This window comes from Lactuca serriola, chromosome 1, assembly GCF_051521515.1.
Source record: "Lactuca serriola cultivar US96UC23 chromosome 1, Lser_US96UC23_V15, whole genome shotgun sequence".
Classification (NCBI taxonomy): domain Eukaryota; kingdom Viridiplantae; phylum Streptophyta; class Magnoliopsida; order Asterales; family Asteraceae; genus Lactuca; species Lactuca serriola.
In genome coordinates, this window is record NC_136408.1 from 206,469,446 (window position 1) to 206,492,555 (window position 23,110).

General features: G+C 44.9%; 29 non-coding genes and 35 pseudogenes across 29 annotated transcripts; all 64 read left to right on the forward strand.

The window, feature by feature from the left end:
- Nucleotides 1-173: 173 nt before the first annotated feature.
- On the forward strand, nt 174-292 carry LOC145080480 (5S ribosomal RNA; annotated as a pseudogene).
- A 234-nt stretch (nt 293-526) lies between these two features.
- LOC145080019 (5S ribosomal RNA) lies at nt 527-677 on the forward strand (annotated as a pseudogene).
- Nucleotides 678-908: 231 nt separating this feature from the next.
- On the forward strand, nt 909-1,027 carry LOC145080418 (5S ribosomal RNA; annotated as a pseudogene).
- Nucleotides 1,028-1,260: 233 nt separating this feature from the next.
- Nucleotides 1,261-1,379, forward strand: LOC145073097 (5S ribosomal RNA). Its single transcript, XR_013691235.1, has one exon. It is a non-coding gene; the product is annotated as a 5S ribosomal RNA (ribosomal RNA).
- Nucleotides 1,380-1,616: 237 nt separating this feature from the next.
- Nucleotides 1,617-1,736, forward strand: LOC145080061 (5S ribosomal RNA; annotated as a pseudogene).
- Nucleotides 1,737-1,967: 231 nt separating this feature from the next.
- On the forward strand, nt 1,968-2,086 carry LOC145075316 (5S ribosomal RNA). Its single transcript, XR_013692409.1, has one exon. It is a non-coding gene; the product is annotated as a 5S ribosomal RNA (ribosomal RNA).
- Nucleotides 2,087-2,319: 233 nt separating this feature from the next.
- Nucleotides 2,320-2,438, forward strand: LOC145080250 (5S ribosomal RNA; annotated as a pseudogene).
- Nucleotides 2,439-2,671: 233 nt separating this feature from the next.
- LOC145080467 (5S ribosomal RNA) lies at nt 2,672-2,790 on the forward strand (annotated as a pseudogene).
- A 233-nt stretch (nt 2,791-3,023) lies between these two features.
- Nucleotides 3,024-3,174, forward strand: LOC145079474 (5S ribosomal RNA; annotated as a pseudogene).
- A 580-nt stretch (nt 3,175-3,754) lies between these two features.
- On the forward strand, nt 3,755-3,873 carry LOC145073103 (5S ribosomal RNA). The gene has a single exon (XR_013691236.1). It is a non-coding gene; the product is annotated as a 5S ribosomal RNA (ribosomal RNA).
- Nucleotides 3,874-4,111: 238 nt separating this feature from the next.
- LOC145080278 (5S ribosomal RNA) lies at nt 4,112-4,230 on the forward strand (annotated as a pseudogene).
- A 233-nt stretch (nt 4,231-4,463) lies between these two features.
- LOC145079981 (5S ribosomal RNA) lies at nt 4,464-4,582 on the forward strand (annotated as a pseudogene).
- Nucleotides 4,583-4,816: 234 nt separating this feature from the next.
- Nucleotides 4,817-4,935, forward strand: LOC145080435 (5S ribosomal RNA; annotated as a pseudogene).
- A 233-nt stretch (nt 4,936-5,168) lies between these two features.
- Nucleotides 5,169-5,319, forward strand: LOC145079357 (5S ribosomal RNA; annotated as a pseudogene).
- A 231-nt stretch (nt 5,320-5,550) lies between these two features.
- On the forward strand, nt 5,551-5,669 carry LOC145079922 (5S ribosomal RNA; annotated as a pseudogene).
- Nucleotides 5,670-5,900: 231 nt separating this feature from the next.
- Nucleotides 5,901-6,019, forward strand: LOC145075176 (5S ribosomal RNA). The gene has a single exon (XR_013692367.1). It is a non-coding gene; the product is annotated as a 5S ribosomal RNA (ribosomal RNA).
- Nucleotides 6,020-6,253: 234 nt separating this feature from the next.
- LOC145080360 (5S ribosomal RNA) lies at nt 6,254-6,372 on the forward strand (annotated as a pseudogene).
- A 233-nt stretch (nt 6,373-6,605) lies between these two features.
- Nucleotides 6,606-6,724, forward strand: LOC145073305 (5S ribosomal RNA). Its single transcript, XR_013691317.1, has one exon. It is a non-coding gene; the product is annotated as a 5S ribosomal RNA (ribosomal RNA).
- Nucleotides 6,725-6,957: 233 nt separating this feature from the next.
- Nucleotides 6,958-7,076, forward strand: LOC145079063 (5S ribosomal RNA). Its single transcript, XR_013694589.1, has one exon. It is a non-coding gene; the product is annotated as a 5S ribosomal RNA (ribosomal RNA).
- A 234-nt stretch (nt 7,077-7,310) lies between these two features.
- LOC145080403 (5S ribosomal RNA) lies at nt 7,311-7,429 on the forward strand (annotated as a pseudogene).
- Nucleotides 7,430-7,661: 232 nt separating this feature from the next.
- LOC145079358 (5S ribosomal RNA) lies at nt 7,662-7,812 on the forward strand (annotated as a pseudogene).
- Nucleotides 7,813-8,043: 231 nt separating this feature from the next.
- Nucleotides 8,044-8,162, forward strand: LOC145080059 (5S ribosomal RNA; annotated as a pseudogene).
- A 232-nt stretch (nt 8,163-8,394) lies between these two features.
- Nucleotides 8,395-8,513, forward strand: LOC145074034 (5S ribosomal RNA). The gene has a single exon (XR_013691656.1). It is a non-coding gene; the product is annotated as a 5S ribosomal RNA (ribosomal RNA).
- A 236-nt stretch (nt 8,514-8,749) lies between these two features.
- On the forward strand, nt 8,750-8,868 carry LOC145080216 (5S ribosomal RNA; annotated as a pseudogene).
- A 233-nt stretch (nt 8,869-9,101) lies between these two features.
- On the forward strand, nt 9,102-9,220 carry LOC145077542 (5S ribosomal RNA). Its single transcript, XR_013693288.1, has one exon. It is a non-coding gene; the product is annotated as a 5S ribosomal RNA (ribosomal RNA).
- Nucleotides 9,221-9,453: 233 nt separating this feature from the next.
- Nucleotides 9,454-9,572, forward strand: LOC145078938 (5S ribosomal RNA). The gene has a single exon (XR_013694469.1). It is a non-coding gene; the product is annotated as a 5S ribosomal RNA (ribosomal RNA).
- A 233-nt stretch (nt 9,573-9,805) lies between these two features.
- On the forward strand, nt 9,806-9,924 carry LOC145080404 (5S ribosomal RNA; annotated as a pseudogene).
- Nucleotides 9,925-10,157: 233 nt separating this feature from the next.
- LOC145075993 (5S ribosomal RNA) lies at nt 10,158-10,276 on the forward strand. The gene has a single exon (XR_013692566.1). It is a non-coding gene; the product is annotated as a 5S ribosomal RNA (ribosomal RNA).
- Nucleotides 10,277-10,508: 232 nt separating this feature from the next.
- Nucleotides 10,509-10,627, forward strand: LOC145079949 (5S ribosomal RNA; annotated as a pseudogene).
- A 232-nt stretch (nt 10,628-10,859) lies between these two features.
- Nucleotides 10,860-10,978, forward strand: LOC145076218 (5S ribosomal RNA). The gene has a single exon (XR_013692628.1). It is a non-coding gene; the product is annotated as a 5S ribosomal RNA (ribosomal RNA).
- A 242-nt stretch (nt 10,979-11,220) lies between these two features.
- LOC145079980 (5S ribosomal RNA) lies at nt 11,221-11,339 on the forward strand (annotated as a pseudogene).
- A 234-nt stretch (nt 11,340-11,573) lies between these two features.
- Nucleotides 11,574-11,692, forward strand: LOC145074154 (5S ribosomal RNA). Its single transcript, XR_013691726.1, has one exon. It is a non-coding gene; the product is annotated as a 5S ribosomal RNA (ribosomal RNA).
- Nucleotides 11,693-11,925: 233 nt separating this feature from the next.
- Nucleotides 11,926-12,044, forward strand: LOC145079553 (5S ribosomal RNA; annotated as a pseudogene).
- Nucleotides 12,045-12,276: 232 nt separating this feature from the next.
- Nucleotides 12,277-12,395, forward strand: LOC145080523 (5S ribosomal RNA; annotated as a pseudogene).
- Nucleotides 12,396-12,627: 232 nt separating this feature from the next.
- On the forward strand, nt 12,628-12,778 carry LOC145079058 (5S ribosomal RNA; annotated as a pseudogene).
- A 231-nt stretch (nt 12,779-13,009) lies between these two features.
- On the forward strand, nt 13,010-13,128 carry LOC145080343 (5S ribosomal RNA; annotated as a pseudogene).
- Nucleotides 13,129-13,361: 233 nt separating this feature from the next.
- On the forward strand, nt 13,362-13,480 carry LOC145078751 (5S ribosomal RNA). Its single transcript, XR_013694283.1, has one exon. It is a non-coding gene; the product is annotated as a 5S ribosomal RNA (ribosomal RNA).
- Nucleotides 13,481-13,716: 236 nt separating this feature from the next.
- LOC145079477 (5S ribosomal RNA) lies at nt 13,717-13,835 on the forward strand. The gene has a single exon (XR_013694989.1). It is a non-coding gene; the product is annotated as a 5S ribosomal RNA (ribosomal RNA).
- A 232-nt stretch (nt 13,836-14,067) lies between these two features.
- LOC145073554 (5S ribosomal RNA) lies at nt 14,068-14,186 on the forward strand. The gene has a single exon (XR_013691425.1). It is a non-coding gene; the product is annotated as a 5S ribosomal RNA (ribosomal RNA).
- A 233-nt stretch (nt 14,187-14,419) lies between these two features.
- LOC145078939 (5S ribosomal RNA) lies at nt 14,420-14,538 on the forward strand. The gene has a single exon (XR_013694470.1). It is a non-coding gene; the product is annotated as a 5S ribosomal RNA (ribosomal RNA).
- Nucleotides 14,539-14,771: 233 nt separating this feature from the next.
- On the forward strand, nt 14,772-14,890 carry LOC145080400 (5S ribosomal RNA; annotated as a pseudogene).
- Nucleotides 14,891-15,123: 233 nt separating this feature from the next.
- LOC145085430 (5S ribosomal RNA) lies at nt 15,124-15,242 on the forward strand. Its single transcript, XR_013699828.1, has one exon. It is a non-coding gene; the product is annotated as a 5S ribosomal RNA (ribosomal RNA).
- A 233-nt stretch (nt 15,243-15,475) lies between these two features.
- Nucleotides 15,476-15,594, forward strand: LOC145079564 (5S ribosomal RNA; annotated as a pseudogene).
- A 233-nt stretch (nt 15,595-15,827) lies between these two features.
- LOC145085619 (5S ribosomal RNA) lies at nt 15,828-15,946 on the forward strand. The gene has a single exon (XR_013700012.1). It is a non-coding gene; the product is annotated as a 5S ribosomal RNA (ribosomal RNA).
- A 240-nt stretch (nt 15,947-16,186) lies between these two features.
- Nucleotides 16,187-16,305, forward strand: LOC145078923 (5S ribosomal RNA). The gene has a single exon (XR_013694453.1). It is a non-coding gene; the product is annotated as a 5S ribosomal RNA (ribosomal RNA).
- A 232-nt stretch (nt 16,306-16,537) lies between these two features.
- LOC145079003 (5S ribosomal RNA) lies at nt 16,538-16,656 on the forward strand. The gene has a single exon (XR_013694532.1). It is a non-coding gene; the product is annotated as a 5S ribosomal RNA (ribosomal RNA).
- A 233-nt stretch (nt 16,657-16,889) lies between these two features.
- Nucleotides 16,890-17,007, forward strand: LOC145080421 (5S ribosomal RNA; annotated as a pseudogene).
- Nucleotides 17,008-17,239: 232 nt separating this feature from the next.
- LOC145080405 (5S ribosomal RNA) lies at nt 17,240-17,358 on the forward strand (annotated as a pseudogene).
- A 232-nt stretch (nt 17,359-17,590) lies between these two features.
- On the forward strand, nt 17,591-17,709 carry LOC145085395 (5S ribosomal RNA). Its single transcript, XR_013699794.1, has one exon. It is a non-coding gene; the product is annotated as a 5S ribosomal RNA (ribosomal RNA).
- Nucleotides 17,710-17,940: 231 nt separating this feature from the next.
- Nucleotides 17,941-18,059, forward strand: LOC145079644 (5S ribosomal RNA; annotated as a pseudogene).
- A 231-nt stretch (nt 18,060-18,290) lies between these two features.
- LOC145079580 (5S ribosomal RNA) lies at nt 18,291-18,409 on the forward strand (annotated as a pseudogene).
- A 235-nt stretch (nt 18,410-18,644) lies between these two features.
- Nucleotides 18,645-18,763, forward strand: LOC145085621 (5S ribosomal RNA). Its single transcript, XR_013700014.1, has one exon. It is a non-coding gene; the product is annotated as a 5S ribosomal RNA (ribosomal RNA).
- Nucleotides 18,764-19,001: 238 nt separating this feature from the next.
- On the forward strand, nt 19,002-19,120 carry LOC145079158 (5S ribosomal RNA). Its single transcript, XR_013694680.1, has one exon. It is a non-coding gene; the product is annotated as a 5S ribosomal RNA (ribosomal RNA).
- A 233-nt stretch (nt 19,121-19,353) lies between these two features.
- Nucleotides 19,354-19,472, forward strand: LOC145079185 (5S ribosomal RNA). Its single transcript, XR_013694706.1, has one exon. It is a non-coding gene; the product is annotated as a 5S ribosomal RNA (ribosomal RNA).
- Nucleotides 19,473-19,705: 233 nt separating this feature from the next.
- On the forward strand, nt 19,706-19,824 carry LOC145085622 (5S ribosomal RNA). The gene has a single exon (XR_013700015.1). It is a non-coding gene; the product is annotated as a 5S ribosomal RNA (ribosomal RNA).
- A 237-nt stretch (nt 19,825-20,061) lies between these two features.
- LOC145079328 (5S ribosomal RNA) lies at nt 20,062-20,180 on the forward strand. The gene has a single exon (XR_013694849.1). It is a non-coding gene; the product is annotated as a 5S ribosomal RNA (ribosomal RNA).
- A 232-nt stretch (nt 20,181-20,412) lies between these two features.
- Nucleotides 20,413-20,531, forward strand: LOC145080465 (5S ribosomal RNA; annotated as a pseudogene).
- Nucleotides 20,532-20,763: 232 nt separating this feature from the next.
- Nucleotides 20,764-20,882, forward strand: LOC145085396 (5S ribosomal RNA). The gene has a single exon (XR_013699795.1). It is a non-coding gene; the product is annotated as a 5S ribosomal RNA (ribosomal RNA).
- A 231-nt stretch (nt 20,883-21,113) lies between these two features.
- On the forward strand, nt 21,114-21,232 carry LOC145079186 (5S ribosomal RNA). Its single transcript, XR_013694707.1, has one exon. It is a non-coding gene; the product is annotated as a 5S ribosomal RNA (ribosomal RNA).
- Nucleotides 21,233-21,465: 233 nt separating this feature from the next.
- Nucleotides 21,466-21,584, forward strand: LOC145085623 (5S ribosomal RNA). Its single transcript, XR_013700016.1, has one exon. It is a non-coding gene; the product is annotated as a 5S ribosomal RNA (ribosomal RNA).
- A 232-nt stretch (nt 21,585-21,816) lies between these two features.
- LOC145080498 (5S ribosomal RNA) lies at nt 21,817-21,934 on the forward strand (annotated as a pseudogene).
- Nucleotides 21,935-22,166: 232 nt separating this feature from the next.
- Nucleotides 22,167-22,285, forward strand: LOC145080406 (5S ribosomal RNA; annotated as a pseudogene).
- Nucleotides 22,286-22,520: 235 nt separating this feature from the next.
- On the forward strand, nt 22,521-22,639 carry LOC145079953 (5S ribosomal RNA; annotated as a pseudogene).
- A 231-nt stretch (nt 22,640-22,870) lies between these two features.
- On the forward strand, nt 22,871-22,988 carry LOC145079995 (5S ribosomal RNA; annotated as a pseudogene).
- The last annotated feature ends 122 nt before the right edge of the window (nt 22,989-23,110 follow it).

Sequence of the window (23,110 nt, forward strand, 5' to 3'; positions counted from 1 at the left end):
ATCCTTTCTTTCTTGCTATTTCTATGCTCGGGTGCCTTCCGGTTTATGGTTGATGGTTTTTGTATTTTTGGAACGGAGCCGATCGGTCACGTGGATCCCACGCCCCGCGTACCAAAACAAAGAAGGTTCTGCGTCTTGTAACACATAAAAGCAATAAACATGGATAGTATTTCATGTGCGATCATACCAGCAATAATGCAGCGAATCCCATCAGAACTCCGCAGTTATGCATGCTTGGGCAAGAGTAGTACAAGGATGGGTGACACCGTGGGAAGTGCTCGTGTTGCACCCTCTTTTTCGTTGTGCGTTTGCATTTTTTTTTTTAAATTTTACGTGCTGTTTTTTTGTTTTTTTTCCTTTCTTTCTGGCTATTTCTATGCTCGGGTGCCTTCCGGTTTATGGTTGATGGTTTTCGTATTTTTGGAACGGAGCCGATCGGTCACGTGGATCCCACGCCCCACGTACAAAAACAAAGGAGATTCTGCATCTTGTAACACATAAAAGCAATAAACATGGATATTATTTTGGGTGTGATCATAACAGCACTAATGCACCGGATCCCATCAGAACTCTGCAGTTAAGCGTGCTTGGGCGAGAGTAGTACTAGGATGGATGACCCCCGGGCGAGAGTAGTACTAGGATGGGTGACACCCTGGGAAGTCCTCGTGTTGCACCCCCTTTTTCGTTGTCCGTTTGCGTTTTTTTTCCATTTTACGTGTGGTTTTTAGGTTTTTTTTCCTTTCTTTCTTGCTATTTCTATGCTCGGGTTCCCTCCGGTTCATGGTTCATGGTTTTCGTATTTTTGGAACGGAGCCGATCGGTCACTTGGGTCCCACGCCCTGCGTACCAAAACAAAGTAGGCTCTGCGTCTAGTAACACATAAAAGCAATAAACATGGATAGTATTTCGTGTGCTATCATACCAGCACTAATGCATCGAATCCCATCAGAACTCCGCAGTTAAACGTGCTTGGGCGAGAGTAGTACAAGGATGGATGACCCCCTGGGATGTGATCGTGTTGCACAATCTTTTTCGTTGTCCGTTTGCATTTTTTTTTTACATTTTACGTGCGGTTTTTTGGTTTTTTATCCTTTCTTTCTTGCTATTTCTATGCTTGGGTACCCTCCGGTTTATGGTTCATGGTTTTCGTTTTTTTGGAACGGAGCCGATTGGTCACATGGGTCCCACGCCCCGCGTACCAAAACAAAGTAGGTTATGCGTCTTGTAACACATAAAAACAATAAACAGGGATACTATTTCGTGTGCTATCATACCAGCACTAATGCACCGGATCTCATCAGAACTCCGCAGTTAAGCGTGCTTGGGCGAGAGTAGTACTAGGATTGGTGACCCCCTGGGAAGTCCTCGTGTTGCACCCCCCTTTTTAGTTTGTCCGTTTGCGTTTTTTTTTTTTACATTTTACGTGCGGTTTTTTGTTTTTTTTTCCTTTCTTTCTTGCTATTTCTATGCTCGGGTGCCCTCCGGTTCATGGTTCATGGTTTTCGTATTTTTGGAACTGAGTCGATCGGTCACATGGGTCCCACACCGCGCGTACCAAAACAAAGAAGGTTCTGCGTTTTGTAACACATAAAAGCAATAAACATAGATAGTATTACGTGTGCGATCATACCAGCACTAATGCACTGAATCCCATCAGAACATCGCAGTTAAGCGTGCTTGGGCGAGAGTAGTACAAAGATGGGTGACCCCCCTGGGAAGTGCTCGTGTTCCACCCTCTTTTTCGTTGTCCTTTTTCATTTTTTTTAACATTTTACGTGCGGTTTTTTGGTTTTTTTCCTTTCTTTCTGGCTATTTCTATGCTCGGGTGCCTTCCGGTTTATGGTTGATGGTTTTCGTATTTTTGGAACGGAGCCGATCGGTCACGTGGATCCCACGCCCCGCGTACAAAAACAAAGGAGATTATGCGTCTTGTAACACATAAAAGCAATAAACATAGATATTATTTTGGGTGTGATCATAACAGCATTAATGCACCGGATCCCATCAGAACTCCGCAGTTAAGCGTGCTTGGGCGAGAGTAGTACTAGGATTGGTGACCCCGTGGGAAATCCTCGTGTTGCACCCCGCTTTTTCGTTGTCCGTTTGCGTTTTCTTTTTACATTTTACGTGCGGTTTTTTGGTTTTTTTCCTTTATTTCTTGCTATTTCTATGCTCGGGTGCCCTCCGGTTCATGGTTGATGGTTTTCGTATTTTTGGAACGGAGTCGATCGGTCACATGGGTCCCACGCCCCGCGTACCAAAACAAAGTAGGCTCTGCGTCTTGTAACACATAAAAGCAATAAACATGGATAGTATTTCGTGTGCTATCATAGCAGCACTAATGCACCGAATCCCATCAAAACTCCGCAGTTAAGCGTGCTTGGGCGAGAGTAGTACAAGGATGGGTGACCCCCTGGGATGTGCTCGTGTTGCACCCTCTTTTTTGTTGTCCGTTTGGATTTTTTTTTTACATTTTACGTGCGGTTTTTTGGTTTTTTATCCTTTCTTTCTTGCTATTTCTAAGCTCGGGTGCCTTCCGGTTTATGGTTGATGGTTTTCGTATTTTTGGAACGGAGCCGATCGGTCACGTGGATCCCACGCCCCGCGTACCAAAACAAAGAAGGTTCTGCGTCTTGTAACACATGAAAGCAATAAACATGGATAGTATTTCGTGTGCGATCATACCAGCACTAATGCAGCGAATTCCATCAGAACTCCGCAGTTATGCATGCTTGGGCAAGAGTAGTACAAGGATGGGTGACACCCTGGGAAGTACTCGTGTTGCACCCTCTTTTTCGTTGTGCGTTTGCATTTTTTTTAAAAATTTTACGTGCTATTTTTTTTGTTTTTTTCCTTTCTTTCTGGCTATTTCTATGCTCGGGTGCCGTCCGGTTTATGGTTGATGGTTTTCGTATTTTTGGAACGGAGCCGATCGGTCACGTGGATCCCACGCCCCGCGTACAAAAACAAAGGAGATTCTGCATCTTGTAACACATAAAAGCAATAAACATGGATATTATTTTGGGTGTGATCATAACAGCACTAATGCACCGGATCCCATCAGAACTCTGCAGTTAAGCGTACTTGGGCGAGAGTAGTACTAGGATGGGTGACCCCCAGGCGAGAGTAGTACTAGGATGGGTGACCCCCTGGGAAGTCCTCGTGTTGCACCCCCTTTTTTGTTGTCCGTTTGCGTTTTTTTTCCATTTTACGTGCGGTTTTTAGGTTTTTTTTTTTCCTTTCTTTCTTGCTATTTCTATGCTCGGGTTCCCTCCGGTTCATGGTTCATGGTTTTCGTATTTTTGGAACGGAGCCGATCGGTCACTTGGGTCCTACGCCCCGCGTACCAAAACAAAGTAGGCTCTGCGTCTTGTAACACATAAAAACAATAAACATGGATAGTATTTCGTGTGCTATCATACCAGCACTAATGCATCGAATCCCATTCCGCAGTTAAGCGTGCTTGGGCGAGAGTAGTACAAGGATGGGTGACCCCCTGGGATGTGCTCGTGTTGCACCATCTTTTTCGTTGTGCGTTTGCATTTTTTTTTTACATTTTACGTGCAGTTTTTTGGTTTTTTATCCTTTCTTTCTTGCTATTTCTATGCTCGGGTACCCTCCGGTTCATGGTTCATGGTTTTCGTATTTTTGGAACGGAGCCGATCAGTCACATGGGTCCCACGCCCCGCGTACCAAAACAAAGTAGGTTCTGCGTCTTGTAACACATAAAAACAATAAACAGGGATATTATTTCGTGTGCTATCATACCAGCACTAATGCACCGGATCTCATCAGAACTCCGCAGTTAAGCGTGCTTGGGCGAGAGTAGTACTAGGATTGGTGACCCCCTGGGAAGTCCTCGTGTTGCACCCCCCTTTTTAGTTTGTCCGTTTGCGTTTTTTTTTTTTACATTTTACGTGCGGTTTTTTGTTTTTTTTTTCCTTTCTTTCTTGCTATTTCTATGCTCGGGTGCCCTCCGGTTCATGGTTCATGGTTTTCGTATTTTTGGAACTGAGTCGATCGGTCACATGGGTCCCACACCGCGCGTACCAAAACAAAGAAGGTTCTGCGTTTTGTAACACATAAAAGCAATAAACATAGATAATATTTCGTCTGCGATCATACCAGCACTAATGCAACAAATCCCATCAGAACATCGCAGTTAAGCGTGCTTGGGCGAGAGTAGTACAAGGATGGGTGACCCCTTGGGAAGTGCTCGTGTTCCACTCTCTTTTTCGTTGTCCGTTTTCATTTTTTTTTTAACATTTTACGTGCGGTTTTTTGGTTTTTTTCCTTTCTTTCTGGCTATTTCTATGCCCGGGTGCCTTCCGGTTTATGGTTGATGGTTTTCGTATTTTTGGAACGGAGCCGATCGGTCACTTGGATCCCACGCCCCGCGTACAAAAACAAAGGAGATTATGCGTCTTGTAACACATAAAAGCAATAAACATGGATATTATTTTGGGTGTGATCATAACAGCACTAATGCACCGGATCCCATCAGAACTCCGCAGTTAAGCGTGCTTAGGCGAGAGTAGTACAAGGATGGGTGACCCCCTGGGATGTGCTCCTGTTGCACCCTCTTTTTTGTTGTCCGTTTGGATTTTTTTTTTTACATTTTACGTGCGGTTTTTTGGTTTTTTATCCTTTCTTTCTTGCTATTTCTATGCTCGGGTGCCTTCTGATTTATGGTTGATGGTTTTCGTATTTTTGGAACGGAGCCGATCGGTCACGTGGATCCCACGCCCCGCGTACCAAAACAAAGAAGGTTCTGCGTCTTGTAACACATGAAAACAATAAACATGGATAGTATTTCGTGTGCGATCATACCAGCACTAATGCAGCGAATCCCATCAGAACTCCGCAGTTACGCATGCTTGGGCAAGAGTAGTACAAGGATGGGTGACACCTTGGGAAGTGCTCGTGTTGCACCCTCTTTTTCGTTGTGCGTTTGCATTTTTTTTTTAAAATTTTACGTGCTGGTTTTTTGTTTTTTTCCTTTCTTTCTGGCTATTTCTATGCTCGGGTGCCGTCCGGTTTATGGTTTATGGTTTTTGTATTTTTGGAACGGAGCCGATCGGTCACGTGGATCCCACGCCCCGCGTACAAAAACAAAGGAGATTCTGCATCTTGTAACACATAAAAGCAATAAACATGGATATTATTTTGGGTGTGATCATAACAGCACTAATGCACCGGATCCCATCAGAACTCTGCAGTTAAGCGTGCTTGGGCGAGAGTAGTACTAGGATGGTTGACCCCCGGGCGAGAGTAGTACTAGGATGGGTGACCCCCTGGGAAGTCCTCGTGTTGCACCCCCTTTTTCGTTGTCCGTTTGCGTTTTTTTTCCATTTTACGTGCGGGTTTTAGGTTTTTTTTCCTTTCTTTCTTGCTATTTCTATGCTCGGGTTCCCTCCGGTTCATGGTTCATGGTTTTCGTATTTTTGGAACGGAGCCGATCGGTCACTTGGGTCCCACGCCCCGCGTACCAAAACAAAGTAGGCTCTGCGTCTTGTAACACAAAAAAACAATAAACATGGATAGTATTTCGTGTGCTATCATACCAGCACTAATGCATCGAATCCCATCAGAACTCCGCAGTTAAGCGTGCTTGGGCGAGAGTAGTACAAGGATGGGTGACCCCCTGGGATGTGCTCGTGTTGCACCATCTTTTTCGTTTTCCGTTTGCATTTTTTTTACATTTTACGTGCGGTTTTTTGGTTTTTTATCCTTTCTTTCTTGCTATTTCTATGCTCGGGTACCCTCCGGTTCATGGTTCATGGTTTTCGTATTTTTGGAACGGAGCCGATCGGTCACATGGGTCCCACGCCCCGCGTACCAAAACAAAGTAGGTTCTGCGTCTTGTAACACATAAAAACAATAAACAGGGATATTATTTCGTGTGCTATCATACCAGCACTAATGCACCGGATCTCATCAGAACTCTGCAGTTAAGCGTGCTTGGGCGAGAGTAGTACTAGGATTGGTGACCCCCTGGGAAGTCCTCGTGTTGCACCCCCCTTTTTAGTTTGTCCGTTTGCGTTTTTTTTTTACATTTTACGTGCGGTTTTTTGTTTTTTTTCCTTTCTTTCTTGCTATTTCTATGCTCGGGTGCCCTCTGGTTCATGGTTCATGGTTTTCGTATTTTTGGAACTGAGTCGATCGGTCACATGGGTCCCACACCGCGCGTACCAAAACAAAGAAGGTTCTGCGTTTTGTAACACATAAAAGCAATAAACATAGATAGTATTACGTGTGCGATCATAGTAGCACTAATGCACCGAATCCCATCAGAACATCGCAGTTAAGCGTGCTTGGGCGAGAGTAGTACAAGGATGGGTGACCCCCTGGGAAGTGCTCATGTTCCACCCTCTTTTTCGTTGTCCGTTTGCATTTTTTTTTAACATTTTATGTGCGGTTTTTTGGTTTTTTTCCTTTCTTTTTGGCTATTTCTATGCTCGGGTGCCTTCCGGTTTATGGTTGATGGTTTTCGTATTTTTTGGAACGGAGCCGATCGGTCACGTGGATCCCACGCCCCGCGTACAAAAACAAAGGAGATTATGCGTCTTGTAACACATAAAAGCAATAAACATGCATATTATTTTGGGTGTGATCATAACAGCACTAATGCACCGGATCCCATCAGAACTCCGCAGTTAAGCGTGCTTGGGCGAGAGTAGTACTAGGATTGGTGACCCCCTGGGAAATCCTCGTGTTGCACCCCCCTTTTTCGTTGTCCGTTTGTGTTTTCTTTTTACATTTTACGTGCGGTTTTTTGGTTTTTTTCCTTTCTTTCTTGCTATTTCTATGCTCGGGTGCCCTCCGGTTCATGGTTGATGGTTTTCGTATTTTTGGAACGGAGCCGATCGGTCACATGGGTCCCACGCCCCGCGTACCAAAACAAAGTAGACTCTGCGTCTTGTAACACATAAAAGCAATAAACATGAATAGTATTTCGTGTGCTATCATACCAGCACTAATGCACCGAATCCCATCAGAACTCCGCAGCTAAGCGTGCTTGGGCGAGAGTAGTACAAGGATGGGTGACCCCCTGGGATGTGCTCGTGTTGCACCCTCTTTTTTGTTGTCCGTTTGGATTTTTTTTTTTACATTTTACGTGCGGTTTTTTGGTTTTTTATCCTTTCTTGCTTGCTATTTCTATGCTCGGGTGCCTTCCGGTTTATGGTTGATGGTTTTCGTATTTTTGGAACGGAGCCGATCGGTCACGTGGATCCCCCGCCCCGCGTACCAAAACAAAGAAGGTTATGCGTCTTGTAACACATGAAAGCAATAAACATGGATAGTATTTCGTGTGCGATCATACCAGCACTAATGCAGCGAATCCCATCAGAACTCCGCAGTTATGCATGCTTGGGCAAGAGTAGTACAAGGATGGGTGACACCCTGGGAAGTGCTCGTGTTGCACCCTCTTTTTCGTTGTGCGTTTGCATTTTTTTTTAAAATTTTACGTGCTGTTTTTTTGTTTTTTTCCTTTCTTTCTGGCTATTTCTATGCTCGGGTGCCGTCCGGTTTATGGTTGATGGTTTTCGTATTTTTGGAACGGAGCCGATCGGTCACGTGGATCCCACGCCCCGCGTACAAAAACAAAGGAGATTCTGCATCTTGTAACACATAAAAGCAATAAACATGGATATTATTTTGGGTGTGATCATAACAGCACTAATGCACCGGATCCCATCAGAACTCTGCAGTTAAGCGTGCTTGGGCGAGAGTAGTACTAGGATGGTTGACCCCCGGGCGAGAGTAGTACTAGGATGGGTGACCCCCTGGGAAGTCCTCGTGTTGCACCCCCTTTTTCGTTGTCCGTTTGCGTTTTTTTTCCATTTTACGTGCGGGTTTTAGGTTTTTTTTCCTTTCTTTCTTGCTATTTCTATGCTCGGGTTCCCTCCGGTTCATGGTTCATGGTTTTCGTATTTTTGGAACGGAGCCGATCGGTCACTTGGGTCCCACGCCCCGCGTACCAAAACAAAGTAGGCTCTGCGTCTTGTAACACATAAAAACAATAAACATGGATAGTATTTCGTGTGCTATCATACCAGCACAAATGCATCGAATCCCATCAGAACTCCGCAGTTAAGCGTGCTTGGGCGAGAGTAGTACAAGGATGGGTGACCCCCTGGGATGTGCTCGTGTTGCACCATCTTTTTCGTTGTCCGTTTGCATTTTTTTTTACATTTTACGTGCGGTTTTTTGGTTTTTTATCCTTTCTTTCTTGCTATTTCTATGCTCGGGTACCCTCCGGTTCATGGTTCATGGTTTTCGTATTTTTGGAACGGAGCCGATCGGTCACATGGGTCCCACGCCCCGCGTACCAAAACAAAGTAGGTTCTGCGTCTTGTAACACATAAAAACAATAAACAGGGATATTATTTCGTGTGCTATCATACCAGCACTAATGCACCAGATCTCATCAGAACTCTGCAGTTAAGCGTGCTTGGGCGAGAGTAGTACTAGGATTGGTGACCCCCTGGGAAGTCCTCGTGTTGCACCCCCCTTTTTAGTTTGTCCGTTTGCGTTTTTTTTTTTACATTTTACGTGCGGTTTTTTGTTTTTTTTTCCTTTCTTTCTTGCTATTTCTATGCTCGGGTGCCCTCTGGTTCATGGTTCATGGTTTTCGTATTTTTGGAACAGAGTCGATCGGTCACATGGGTCCCACACCGCGCGTACCAAAACAAAGAAGGTTCTGCGTTTTGTAACACATAAAAGCAATAAACATAGATAGTATTACGTGTGCGATCATACTAGCACTAATGCACTGAATCCCATCAGAACATCGCAGTTAAGCGTGCTTGGGCGAGAGTAGTACAAGGATGGGTGACCCCCTGGGATGTGCTCGTGTTCCACCCTCTTTTTCGTTGTCCGTTTGCATTTTTTTTTAACATTTTATGTGCGGTTTTTTGGTTTTTTTCCTTTCTTTCTGGCTATTTCTATGCTCGGGTGCCTTCCGGTTTATGGTTGATGGTTTTCGTATTTTTTGGAACGGAGCCGATCGGTCACGTGGATCCCACGCCCCGCGTACAAAAACAAAGGAGATTATGCGTCTTGTAACACATAAAAGCAATAAACATGCATATTATTTTGGGTGTGATCATAACAGCACTAATGCACCGGATCCCATCAGAACTCCGCAGTTAAGCGTGCTTGGGCCAGAGTAGTACTAGGATTGGTGACCCCCTGGGAAATCCTCGTGTTGCACCCCACTTTTTCGTTGTCCGTTTGTGTTTTCTTTTTACATTTTACGTGCGGTTTTTTGGTTTTTTTCCTTTCTTTCTTGCTATTTCTATGCTCGGGTGCCCTCCGGTTCATGGTTGATGGTTTTCGTATTTTTGGAACGGAGCCGATCGGTCACATGGGTCCCACGCCCCGCGTACCAAAACAAAGTAGACTCTGCGTCTTGTAACACATAAAAGCAATAAACATGGATAGTATTTCGTGTGCTATCATACCAGCACTAATGCACCGAATCCCATCAGAACTCCGCAGTTAAGCGTGCTTGGGCGAGAGTAGTACAAGGATGGGTGACCCCCTGGGATGTGCTCGTGTTGCACCCTCTTTTTTGTTGTCCGTTTGGATTTTTTTTTTACATTTTACGTGCGGTTTTTTGGTTTTTTATCCTTTCTTTCTTGCTATTTCTATGCTCGGGTGCCTTCCGGTTTATGGTTGATGGTTTTCGTATTTTTGTAACGGAGCCTATCGGTCACGTGGATCCCCCGCCCCGCGTACCAAAACAAAGAAGGTTCTGCGTCTTGTAACACATGAAAGCAATAAACATGGATAGTATTTCGTGTGCGATCATACCAGCACTAATGCAGCGAATCCCATCAGAACTCCGCAGTTATGCATGCTTGGGCAAGAGTAGTACAAGGATGGGTGACACCCTGGGAAGTGCTCGTGTTGCACCCTCTTTTTCGTTGTGCGTTTGCATTTTTTTTTTAAAATTTTACGTGCTGTTTTTTTGTTTTTTTCCTTTCTTTCTGGCTATTTCTATGCTCGGGTGCCGTCCGGTTTATGGTTGATGGTTTTCGTATTTTTGGAACGGAGCCGATCGGTCACGTGGATCCCACGCCCCGCGTACAAAAACAAAGGAGATTCTGCATCTTGTAACACATAAAAGCAATAAACATGGATATTATTTTGGGTGTGATCATAACAGCACTAATGCACCGGATCCCATCAGAACTCTGCAGTTAAGCGTACTTGGGCGAGAGTAGTACTAGGATGGGTGACCCCCTGGGAAGTCCTCGTGGTGCACCCCCTTTTTCGTTGTCCGTTTGCGTTTTTTTTCCATTTTACGTGCGGTTTTTAGGTTTTTTTTTCCTTTCTTTCTTGCTATTTCTATGCTCGGGTTCCCTCCGGTTCATGGTTCATGGTTTTCGTATTTTTGGAACGGAGCCGATCGGTCACTTGGGTCCCACGCCCCGCGTACCAAAACAAAGTAGGCTCTGCGTCTTGTAACACATAAAAACAATAAACATGGATAGTATTTCGTGTGCTATCATACCAGCACTAATACATCGAATCCCATCAGAACTCCGCAGTTAAGCGTGCTTGGGCGAGAGTAGTACAAGGATGGGTGACCCCCTGGGATGTGCTCGTGTTGCACCATCTTTTTCGTTGTCCGTTTGCATTTTTTTTTACATTTTACGTGCGGTTTTTTGGTTTTTTATCCTTTCTTTCTTGCTATTTCTATGCTCGGGTACCCTCCGGTTCATGGTTCATGGTTTTCGTATTTTTGGAACGGAGCCGGTCAGTCACATGGGTCCCACGCCCCGCGTACCAAAACAAAGTAGGTTCTGCGTCTTGTAACACATAAAAACAATAAACAGGGATATTATTTCGTGTGCTATCATACCAGCACTAATGCACCGGATCTCATCAGTACTCCGCAGTTAAGCGTGCTTGGGCGAGAGTAGTACTAGGATTGGTGACCCCCTGGGAAGTCCTCGTGTTGCACCCCCCTTTTTAGTTTGTCCGTTTGCGTTTTTTTTTTTTTTTTACATTTTACGTGCGGTTTTTTGTTTTTTTTTTCCTTTCTTTCTTGCTATTTCTATGCTCGGGTGCCCTCTGGTTCATGGTTCATGGTTTTCGTATTTTTGGAACTGAGTCGATCGGTCACATGGGTCCCACACCGCGCGTACCAAAACAAAGAAGGTTCTGCGTTTTGTAACACATAAAAGCAATAAACATAGATAGTATTTCGTGTGCGATCATACCAGCACTAATGCACCGAATCCCATCAGAACATCGCAGTTAAGCGTGCTTGGGCAAGAGTAGTACAAGGATGGGTGACCCCCTGGAAAGTGCTCGTGTTCCACCCTCTTTTTCGTTGTCCGTTTGCATTTTTTTTTTAACATTTTATGTGCGGTTTTTTGGTTTTTTTCCTTTCTTTTTGGCTATTTCTATGCTCGGGTGCCTTCCGGTTTATGGTTGATGGTTTTCGTATTTTGTGGAACGGAGCCGATCGGTCACGTGGATCCCACGTCCCGCGTACAAAAACAAAGGAGATTATGCGTCTTGTAACACATAAAAGCAATAAACATGGATATTATTTTGGGTGTGATCATAACAGCACTAATGCACCGGATCCCATCAGAACTCCGCAGTTAAGCGTGCTTGGGCGAGAGTAGTACTAAGATTGGTGACCCCCTGGGAAATCCTCGTGTTGCACCCCCCTTTTTCGTTGTCCGTTTGTGTTTTCTTTTTACATTTTACGTGCGGTTTTTTGGTTTTTTTCCTTTCTTTCTTGCTATTTCTATGCTAGGGTGCCCTCCGGTTCATGGTTGATGGTTTTCGTATTTTTGGAACGGAGCCGATCGGTCACATGGGTCCCACGCCCCGCGTACCAAAACAAAGTAGGCTCTGCGTCTTGTAACACATAAAAGCAATAAACATGGATAGTATTTCGTGTGCTATCATACCAGCACTAATGCACCGAATCCCATCAGAACTCTGCAGTTAAGCGTGCTTGGGCGAGAGTAGTACAAGGATGGGTGACCCGCTGGGATGTGCTCGTGTTGCACCCTCTTTTTTGTTGTCCGTTTGGATTTTTTTTTCCATTTTACGTGCGGTTTTTTGGTTTTTTATCCTTTCTTTCTTGCTATTTCTATGCTCGGGTGCCTTCCGGTTTATGGTTGATGGTTTTCGTATTTTTGGAACGGAGCCGATCGGTCACGTGGATCCCACGCCCCGCGTACCAAAACAAAGAAGGTTCTGCGTCTTGTAACACATGAAAGCAATAAACATGGATAGTATTTCGTGTACGATCATACCAGCACTAATGCAGCGAATCCCATCAGAACTCCGCAGTTATGCATGCTTGGGCAAGAGTAGTACAAGGATGGGTGACACCCTGGGAAGTGCTCGTGCTGCACCCTCTTTTTCGTTGTGCGTTTGCATTTTTTTTTTAAATTTTACGTGCTGTTTTTTTGTTTTTTTCCTTTCTTTCTGGCTATTTCTATGCACGGGTGCCTTCCAGTTTATGGTTGATGGTTTTCGTATTTTTGGAACGGAGCCGATCGGTCACGTGGATCCCACGCCCCGCGTACAAAAACAAAGGAGATTCTGCATCTTGTAACACATAAAAGCAATAAACATGGATATTATTTTGGGTGTGATCATAACAGCACTAATGCACCGGATCCCATCAGAACTCTGCAGTTAAGCGTGCTTGGGCGAGAGTAGTACTAGGATGGGTGACCCCCGGGCGAGAGTAGTACTAGGATGGGTGACCCCCTGGGAAGTCCTCGTGTTGCACCCCCTTTTTCGTTGTCCGTTTGCATTTTTTTTCCATTTTACGTGCGGTTTTTAGGTTTTTTTTCCCTTCTTTCTTGCTATTACTATGCTCGGGTTCCCTCCGGTTCATGGTTCATGGTTTTCGTATTTTTGGAACGGAGCCGATCGGTCACTTGGGTCCCACGCCCCGCGTACCAAAACAAAGTAGGCTCTGCGTCTTGTAACACATAAAAGCAATAAACATGGATAGTATTTCGTGTGCTATCATACCAGCACTAATGCATCGAATCCCATCAGAACTCCGCAGTTAAGCGTGCTTGGGCGAGAGTAGTACAAGGATGGGTGACCCCCTGGGATGTGCTCGTGTTTCACCATCTTTTTCGTTGTCCGTTTGCATTTTTTTTTTACATTCTACGTGCGGTTTTTTGGTTTTTTATCCTTTCTTTCTTGTTATTTCTATGCTCGGGTACCCTCCGGTTCATGGTTCATGGTTTTCGTATTTTTGGAACGGAGCCGATCGGTCACATGGGTCCCACGCCCCGCGTACCAAAACAAAGTAGGTTCTGCGTCTTGTAACACATAAAAACAATAAACAGGGATACTATTTCGTGTGCTATCATACCAGCACTAATGCACCTGATCTCATGAGAACTCCGCAGTTAAGCGTGCTTGGGCGAGAGTAGTACTAGGATTGGTGACCCCCTGGGAAGTCCTCGTGTTGCACCCCCCTTTTTAGTTTGTCCGTTTGCGTTTTTTTTTTTACATTTTACGTGCGGTTTTTTGTTTTTTTTTCCTTTCTTTCTTGCTATTACTATGCTCGGGTGCCCTCCGGTTCATGGTTCATGGTTTTCGTATTTTTGGAACTGAGTCGATCGGTCACATGGGTCCCACACTGCGCGTACCAAAACAAAGAAGGTTCTGCGTTTTGTAACACATAAAAGCAATAAACATAGATAGTATTTCGTGTGCGATCATACCAGCACTAATGCACCGAATCCCATCAGAATATCGTAGTTAAGCGTGCTCGGGCGAGAGTAGTACAAGGATGGGTGACCCCCTGGGAAGTGCTCGTGTTCCACCCTCTTTTTTGTTGTCCGTTTGCATTTTTTTTTAACATTTTACGTGCGGTTTTTTGGTTTTTTTCCTTTCTTTCTGGCTATTTCTATGCTCGGGTGCCTTCCGGTTTATGGTTGATGGTTTTCGTATTTTTGGAATGGAGCCGATCGGTCTTGTGGATCCCACGCCCTGCGTACAAAAACAAAGGAGATTATGCGTCTTGTAACACATAAAAGCAATAAACATGGATATTATTTTGGGTGTGATCATAACAGCACTAATGCACCGGATCCCATCAGAACTCCGTAGTTAAGCGTGCTTGGGCGAGAGTAGTACTAGGATTGGTGACCCCCTGGGAAATCCTCGTGTTGCACCCCCCTTTTTCGTTGTCCGTTTGCGTTTTCTTTTTACATTTTACGTGCGGTTTTTTGGTTTTTTTCCTTTCTTTCTTGCTATTTCTATGCTCGGGTGCCCTCCGGTTCATGGTTGATGGTTTTCGTATTTTTGGAACGGAGCCAATCGGTCACATGGGTCCCACGCCCCGCGTACCAAAACAAAGTAGGCTCTGCGTCTTGTAACACATAAAAGCAATAAACATGGATAGTATTTCGTGTGCTATCATACCAGCACTAATGCACCGAATCCCATCAGAACTCCGCAGTTAAGCGTGCTTGGGCGAGAGTAGTACAAGGATGGGTGACCCCCTGGGATGTGCTCGTGTTGCACCCTCTTTTTTGTTGTCCGTTTGGATTTTTTTTTTTACATTTTACGTCCGGTTTTTTGGTTTTTTATCCTTTCTTTCTTGCTATTTCTATGCTCGGGTGCCTTCCGGTTTATGGTTGATGGTTTTCGTATTTTTGGAACGGAGCCGATCGGTCACGTGGATCCCACGCCCCCGTACCAAAACAAAGAAGGTTCTGCGTCTTGTAACACATAAAAGCAATAAACATGGATAGTATTTCGTGTGCGATCATACCAGCACTAATGCAGCGAATCCCATCAGAACTCCGCAGTTATGCATGCTTGGGCAAGAGTAGTACAAGGATGGGTGACAACCTGGGAAGTGCTCGTGTTGCACCCTCTTTTTCGTTGTGCGTTTGCATTTTTTTTTTTACATTTTACGTGCTGTTTTTTTGTTTTTTTCCTTTCTTTCTGGCTATTTCTATGCTCGGGTGCCTTCCGGTTTATGGTTGATGGTTTTCGTATTTTTGGAACGGAGCCGATCGGTCACGTGGATCCCACGCCCCGCGTACAAAAACAAAGGAGATTCTGCATCTTGTAACACATAAAAGCAATAAACATGGATATTATTTTGGGTGTGATCATAACAGCACTAATGCACCGGATCCCATCAGAACTCCGCAGTTAAGCGTGCTTGGGCGAGAGTAGTACTAGGATGGTTGACCCCCTGGGAAGTCCTCGTGTTACACCCCTTTTTCGTTGTTCGTTTACGTTTTTTTTTTCCATTTTACGTGCGGTTTTTAGGTTTTTTTTTCCTTTCTTTCTTGCTATTTCTATGCTCGGGTTCCCTCCGGTTCATGGTTCATGGTTTTCGTATTTTTGGAACGGAGCCGATCGGTCACTTGGGTCCCACGCCCCGCGTACCAAAACAAAGTAGGCTCTGCGTCTTTCAACACATAAAAGCAATAAACATGGATAGCATTTCGTGTGCTATCATACCAGCACTAATGCACCGAATCCCATCAGAACTCCGCAGTTAAGCGTGCTTGTGCGAGAGTAGTACAAGGATGGGTGACCCCCTGGGATGTGCTCGTGTTGCACCCTCTTTTTCGTTGTCCGTTTGGATTTTTTTTTTACATTTTACGTGCGGTTTTTTGGTTTTTTATCCTTTCTTTCTTGCTATTTCTATGCTCGGGTGCCCTCCGGTTCATGGTTCATGGTTTTCGTATTTTTGGAACGGAGCCGATCGGTCACATGGGTCCCACGCCCCGCGTACCAAAACAAAGTAGGTTGTGCGTCTTCTAACAAATAAAAACAATAAACAGGGATACTATTTCGTGTGCTATCATACCAGCACTAATGCACCGGATCCCATCAGAACTCCGCAGTTAAGCGTGCTTGGGCGAGAGTAGTACTAGGATTGGTGACCCCCTGGGAAGTCCTCGTGTTGCACCCCCCTTTTCAGTTTTGTCCATCTGCGTTTTTTTTTTTTGACATTTTACGTGCGGTTTTGTGTTTTTTTTTTCCTTTCTTTCTTGCTATTTCTATGCTCGGGTGCCCTCCGGTTCATGGTTCATGGTTTTCGTATTTTTGGAACTGAGTCGATCGGTCACATGGGTCCCACGCCCCACGTACCAAAACAAAGAAGGTTCTGCGTTTTGTAACACATAAAAGCAATAAACATAGATAGTATTTCGTGTGCGATCATACCAGCACTAATGCACCGAATCCCATTAGAACATCGCAGTTAAGTGTGCTTGGGTGAGAGTAGTACAAGGATGGGTGACCCCCTGGGAAGTGCTCGTGTTGCACCCTCTTTTTCGTTGTCCGTTTGCAATTTTTTTAACATTTTACGTGCGGTTTTTTGGTTTTTTTTCCTTTCTTTCTGGCTATTTCTATGCTCGGGTGCCTTCCGGTTTATGGTTGATGGTTTTCGTATTTTTGGAACGGAGCCGATCGGTCACGTGGATCCCACGCCCCGCGTACAAAAACAAAGGAGATTATGCGTCTTGTAACACATAAAAGCAATAAACATGGATATTATTTTCGGTGTGATCATAACAGCACTAATGCACCGGATCCCATCAGAACTCCCCAGTTAAGCGTGCTTGGGCGAGAGTAGTACTAGGATTGGTGACCCCCTGGGAAATCCACGTGTTGCACCCCCCTTTTTCGTTGTCCGTTTGCGTTTTCTTTTTACATTTTACGTGCGGTTTTTTGGTTTTTTTCCTTTCTTTCTTGCTATTTCTATGCTCGGGTGCCCTCCGGTTCATGCTTGATGGTTTTCGTATTTTTGGAACGGAGCCGATCGGTCACATGGGTCCCACGCCCCGCGTACCAAAACAAAGTAGGCTCTGCGCCTTGTAACACATAAAAGCAATAAACATGGATAGTATTTCATGTGCTATCATACCAGCACTAATGCACCGAATCCATCAGAACTCCGCAGTTAAGCATGCTTGGGCGAGAGTAGTACAAGGATGGGTGACCCCCTGGGATGTGCTCGTGTTGCACCCTCTTTTCCGTTGTCCGTTTGGATTTTTTTTTACATTTTACGTGCGGTTTTTTGGTTTTTTATCCTTTCTTTCTTGCTATTTCTATGCTCGGGTGCCTTCCGGTTTATGGTTGATGGTTTTCGTATTTTTGGAACGGAGCCGATCGGTCATGTGGATCTCACGCCCCGCGTACCAAAACAAAGAAGGTTCTGCGTCTTGTAACACATAAAAGCAATAAACATGGATAGTATTTCGTGTGCGATCATACCAGCACTAATGCAGCGAATCCCATCAGAACTCCGCAGTTATGCATGCTTGGGCAAGAGTAGTACAAGGATGGGTGACACCCTGGGAAGTGCTCGTGTTGCACCCTCTTTTTCGTTGTGCGTTTGCATTTTTTTTTTACATTTTACGTGCTGTTTTTTTGTTTTTTTCCTTTCTTTCTGGCTATTTCTATGCTCAGGTGCCTTCCGGTTTATGGTTGATGGTTTTCGTATTTTTGGAACGGAGCCGATCGGTCACGTGGATCCCACGCCCCGCGTACAAAAACAAAGGAGACTCTGCATCTTGTAACACATAAAAGCAATAAACATGGATATTATTTTGGGTGTGATCATAACAGCACTAATGCACCGGATCCCATCAGAACTCTGCAGTTAAGCGTGCTTGGGCGAGAGTAGTACTAGGATGGGTGACCCCCTGGGAAGTCCTCGTGTTGCACCCCCTTTTTCGTTGTCCGTTTGCGTTTTTTTTCCATTTTACGTGCGGTTTTTAGGTTTTTTTTCCTTTCTTTCTTGCTATTTCGATGCTCGGGTTCCCTCCGGTTCATGGTTGATGGTTTTCGTATTTTTGGAACGGAGCCGATCGGTCACTTGGGTCCCACGCCCCGCGTACCAAAACAAAGTAGGCTCTGCGTCTTGTAACACATAAAAGCAATAAACATGGATAGTATTTCGTATGCTATCATACCAGCACTAATGCACCGAATCCCATCAGAACTCCGTAGTTAAGCGTGCTTGGGCGAGAGTAGTACAAGGATGGGTGACCCCCTGGGATGTGCTCGTGTTGCACCATCTTTTTCGTTGTCCGTTTGCAATTTTTTTTTTACATATTACGTACGGTTTTTGGTTTTTTATCCTTTCTTTCTTGCTATTTCTATGCTCGGGTGCCCTCCGGTTCATGTTTCATGGTTTTCGTATTTTTGGAACGGAGCCGATCGGTCACATGGGTCACACGCCCCGCGTACCAAAACAAAGTAGGTTCTGCGTCGTAACACATAAAAACAATAAACAGGGATACTATTTCGTGTGCTATCATACCAGCACTAATGCACCGAATCCCATCAGAACTCCGCAGTTAAGCGTGCTTGGGCGAGAGTAGTACAATGATGGGTGACCCCCTGGGATGTGCTCATGTTGCACCCTCTTTTTCGTTGTCCGTTTGCATTTTTTTTTTTTACATTTTACGTGCGTTTTTTTGGTTTTTTATCCTTTCTTTCTTGCTATTTCTATGCTCGGGTGCCCTCCGGTTCATGGTTCATGGTTTTCGTATTTTTGGAACGGAGCCGATCGGTCACATGGGTCCCACGCCCCGCGTACCAAAACAAAGTAGGTTCTGCGTCTTGTAACACATAAAAACAATTAACAGGGATACTATTTCGTGTGCTATCATACCAGCACTAATGCACCGGATCCCATCAGAACTCCGCAGTTAAGCGTGCTTGGGCGAGAGTAGTACTAGGATTGGTGACCCCCTGGGAAGTCCTCGTGTTGCACCCCCCCTTTTTAGTTTGTCCGTTTGCGTTTTTTTTTTTACATTTTACGTGCGGTTTTTTGTTTTTTTTTTCCTTTCTTTCTTGCTATTTCTATGCTCGGGTGCCCTCCGGTTCATGGTTCATGGTTTTCGTATTTTTGGAACGGAGCCGATCGGTCACATGGGTCCCACGCCCCGCGTACCAAAACAAAGTAGGTTCTGCGTCTTGTAACACATAAAAACAATAAACAGGGATACTATTTCGTGTGCTATCATACCAGCACTAATGCACCGAATCCCATCAGAACTCCGCAGTTAAGTGTGCTTGGGCGAGAGTAGTACAAGGATGGGTGACCCCCTGGGATGTGCTCGTGTTGCACCCTCTTTTTCGTTGTCCGTTTGCATTTTTTTTTTACATTTTACGTGCGGTTTTTTGGTTTTTTATCCTTTCTTTCTTGCTATTTCGATACTCGGGTTCCCTCCGGTTCATGGTTCATGGTTTTCGTATTTTTGGAACGGAGCCGATCGGTCACTTGGGTCCCACGCCCCGCGTACCAAAACAAAGTAGGTTCTGCGTCTTGTAACATATAAAAACAATAAACAGGGATACTATTTCGTGTGCTATCATACCAGCACTAATGCACCGAATCCCATCAGAACTCCGCAGCTAAGCGTGCTTGGGCGAGAGTAGTACAAGGATGGGTGACCCCTTGGGATGTGCTCGTGTTGCACCCTCTTTTTCGTTGTCCGTTTGCATTTTTTTTTTACATTTTACGTGCGGTTTTTTGGTTTTTTATCCTTTCTTTCTTGCTATTTCTATGCTCGGGTGCCCTCCGGTTCATGGTTCATGGTTTTCGTATTTTTGGAACGGAGCCGATCGGTCACATGGGTCCCACGCCCCGCGTACCAAAACAAAGTAGGTTCTGCGTCTTGTAACACATAAAAACAATAAACAGGGATACTATTTCGTGTGCTATCATACCAGCACTAATGCACCGGATCCCATCAGAACTCCGCAGTTAAGCGTGCTTGGGCGAGAGTAGTACTAGGATTGGTGACCCCCTGGGAAGTCCTCGTGTTGCACCCCCCTTTTTAGTTTGTCCGTTTGCGTTTTTTTTTTTACATTTTACGTGCGGTTTTTTGTTTTTTTTTTCCTTTCTTTCTTGCTATTTCTATGCTCGGGTGCCCTCCGTTTCATGGTTCATGGTTTTCGTATTTTTGGAAATGAGTCGATCGGTCACATGGGTCCCACGCCCCACGTACCAAAACAAAGAAGGTTCTGCGTTTTGTAACACATAAAAGCAATAAACATAGATAGTATTTCGTGTGCGATCATACCAGCACTAATGCACCGAATCCCATCAGAACTCCGCAGTTAAACGTGCTTGGGTGAGAGTAGTACAAGGATGGGTGACCCCCTGGGATGTGCTCGTGTTGCATCCTCTTTTTCGTTGTCCGTTTGGATTTTTTTTTTACACTTTACGTGCGTTTTTTGGTTTTTTATCCTTTCTTTCTTGCTATTTCTATGCTCGGGTGCCTTCTGGTTTATGGTTGATGGTTTTCGTATTTTTGGAACGGAGCCGATCGGTCACGTGGATCCCACGCCCCGCGTACCAAAACAAAGAAGGTTCTGCGTCTTGTAACACATAAAAGCAATAAACATGGATAGTATTTCGTGTGCGATCATACCAGCACTAATGCAGCGAATCCCATCCGAACTCCGCAGTTATGCATGCTTTGGCAAGAGTAGTACAAGGATGGGTGACACCCTGGGAAGTGCTTGTGTTGCACCCTCTTTTTCGTTGTGTGTTTGCATTTTTTTTTTTACATTTTACGTGCTGTTTTTTGTTTTTTTCCTTTCTTTCTGGCTATTTCTATGCTCGGGTGCCTTCCGGTTTATGGTTGATGGTTTTCATATTTTTGGAACAGAGCCGATGGGTCACGTGGATCCCACGCACCGCGTACAAAAACAAAGGAGATTCTGCATCTTGTAACACATAAAAGCAATAAACATGGATATTATTTTGGGTGTGATCATAACAGCACTAATGCACCGGATCCCATCAGAACTCTGCAGTTAAGCGTGCTTGGGCGAGAGTAGTACTAGGATGGGTGACCCCCTGGGAAGTCCTCGTGTTGCACCCCCTTTTTCCTTGTCCGTTTGCGTTTTTTTCCATTTTACGTGCGGTTTTTAGGTTTTTTTTTCCTTTCTTTCTTGCTATTTCGATGCTCGGGTTCCCTCCGGTTCATGGTTCATGGTTTTCGTATTTTTGGAACGGAGCCGATCGGTCACTTGGGTCCCACGCCCCGCGTACCAAAACAAAGTAGGTTCTGCGTCTTGTAACACATAAAAACAATAAACAGGGATACTATTTCGTGTGCTATCATACCAGCACTAATGCACCGAATCCCATCAGAACTCCGCAGCTAAGCGTGCTTGGGCGAGAGTAGTACAAGGATGGGTGACCCCTTGGGATGTGCTCGTGTTGCACCCTCTTTTTCGTTGTCCGTTTGCATTTTTTTTTTACATTTTACGTGCGGTTTTTTGGTTTTTTATCCTTTCTTTCTTGCTATTTCTATGCTCGGGTGCCCTCCGGTTCATGGTTCATGGTTTTCGTATTTTTGGAACGGAGCCGATCGGTCACATGGGTCCCACGCCCCGCGTACCAAAACAAAGTAGGTTATGCGTCTTGTAACACATAAAAACAATAAACAGGGATACTATTTCGTGTGCTATCATACCAGCACTAATGCACCGGATCCCATCAGAACTCCGCAGTTAAGCGTGCTTGGGCGAGAGTAGTACTAGGATTGGTGACCCCCTGGGAAGTCCTCGTGTTGCACCCCCTTTTTCGTTGTCCGTTTGCGTTTTCTTTTTACATTTTACGTGCGGTTTTTTGGTTTTTTTCCTTTCTTTCTTGCTATTTCTATGCTCTGGTGCCCTCCGGTTCATGGTTCATGGTTTTCGTATTTTTGGAACGGAGCCGATCGGTCACATGGGTCCCACGCCCCGCGTACCAAAACAAAGTAGGCTCTGCGTCTTGTAACACATAAAAGCAATAAACATGGATAGTATTTCGTGTGCTATCATACCAGCACTAATGCACTGAATCGATCAGAACTCCGCAGTTAAGCGTGCTTGGACGAGAGTAGTATAAGGATGGGTGACCCCCTGGGATGTGCTCGTGTTGCACCCTCTTTTCCGTAGTCCGTTTGGATTTTTTTTTACATTTTACGTGCGGTTTTTTGGTTTTTTATCCTTTCTTTCTTGCTATTTATATGCTCGGGTGCCTTCCGGTTTATGGTTGATGGTTTTCGTATTTTTGGAACGGAGCCGATCGGTCACGTGGATCCCACTCCCCGCGTACCAAAACAAAGAAGGTTCTGCGTCTTGTAACACATAAAAGCAATAAACATGGATAGTATTTCGTGTGCGATCATACCAGCACTAATGCAGCGAATCCCATCAGAACTCCGCAGTTATGCATGCTTGGGCAAGAGTAGTACAAGGATGGGTGACACCCTGGGAAGTGCTCGTGTTGCACCCTCTTTTTCGTTTTGCGTTTGCATTTTTTCTTTTTACATTTTACGTGCTGTTTTTTTGTTTTTTTTCCTTTCTTTCTGGCTATTTCTATGCTCGGGTGCCTTCCGGTTTATGGTTGATGGTTTTCGTATTTTTGGAACGGAGCCGATCGGTCACGTGGATCCCACGCCCCGCGTACAAAAACAAAGGAGATTCTGCATCTTGTAACACATAAAAGCAATAAACATGGATATTATTTTGGGTGTGATCATAACAACACTAATGCACCGGATCCCATCAGAACTCTGCAGTTAAGCGTCCTTAGGCGAGAGTAGTACTAGGATGGGTGACCCCCTGGGAAGTCCTCTTGTTGCACCCCCTTTTTCGTTGTCCGTTTGCGTTTTTTTTCCATTTTACGTGCGGTTTTTAGGTTTTTTTTCCTTTCTTTCTTGCTATTTCGATGCTCGGGTTCCCTCCGGTTCATGGTTCATGGTTTTCGTATTTTTGGAACGGAGTCGATCGGTCACTTGGGTCCCACGCCCCGCGTACCAAAACAAAGTAGGCTCTGCGTCTTGTAACACATAAAAGCAATAAACATGGATAGTATTTCGTGTGCTATCATACCAGCACTAATGCGCCGAATCCCATCAGAACTCCGCAGTTAAGCGTGCTTGGGCGAGAGTAGTACAAGGATGGGTGACCCTTGGGATGTGCTCGTGTTGCACCCTCTTTTTCGTTGTCTGTTTGCAATTTTTTTTTTACATTTTACGTACGGTTTTTTGGTTTTTTATCCTTTCTTTCTTGCTATTTCTATGCTCGGGTGCCCTCCGGTTAATGGTTCATGGTTTTC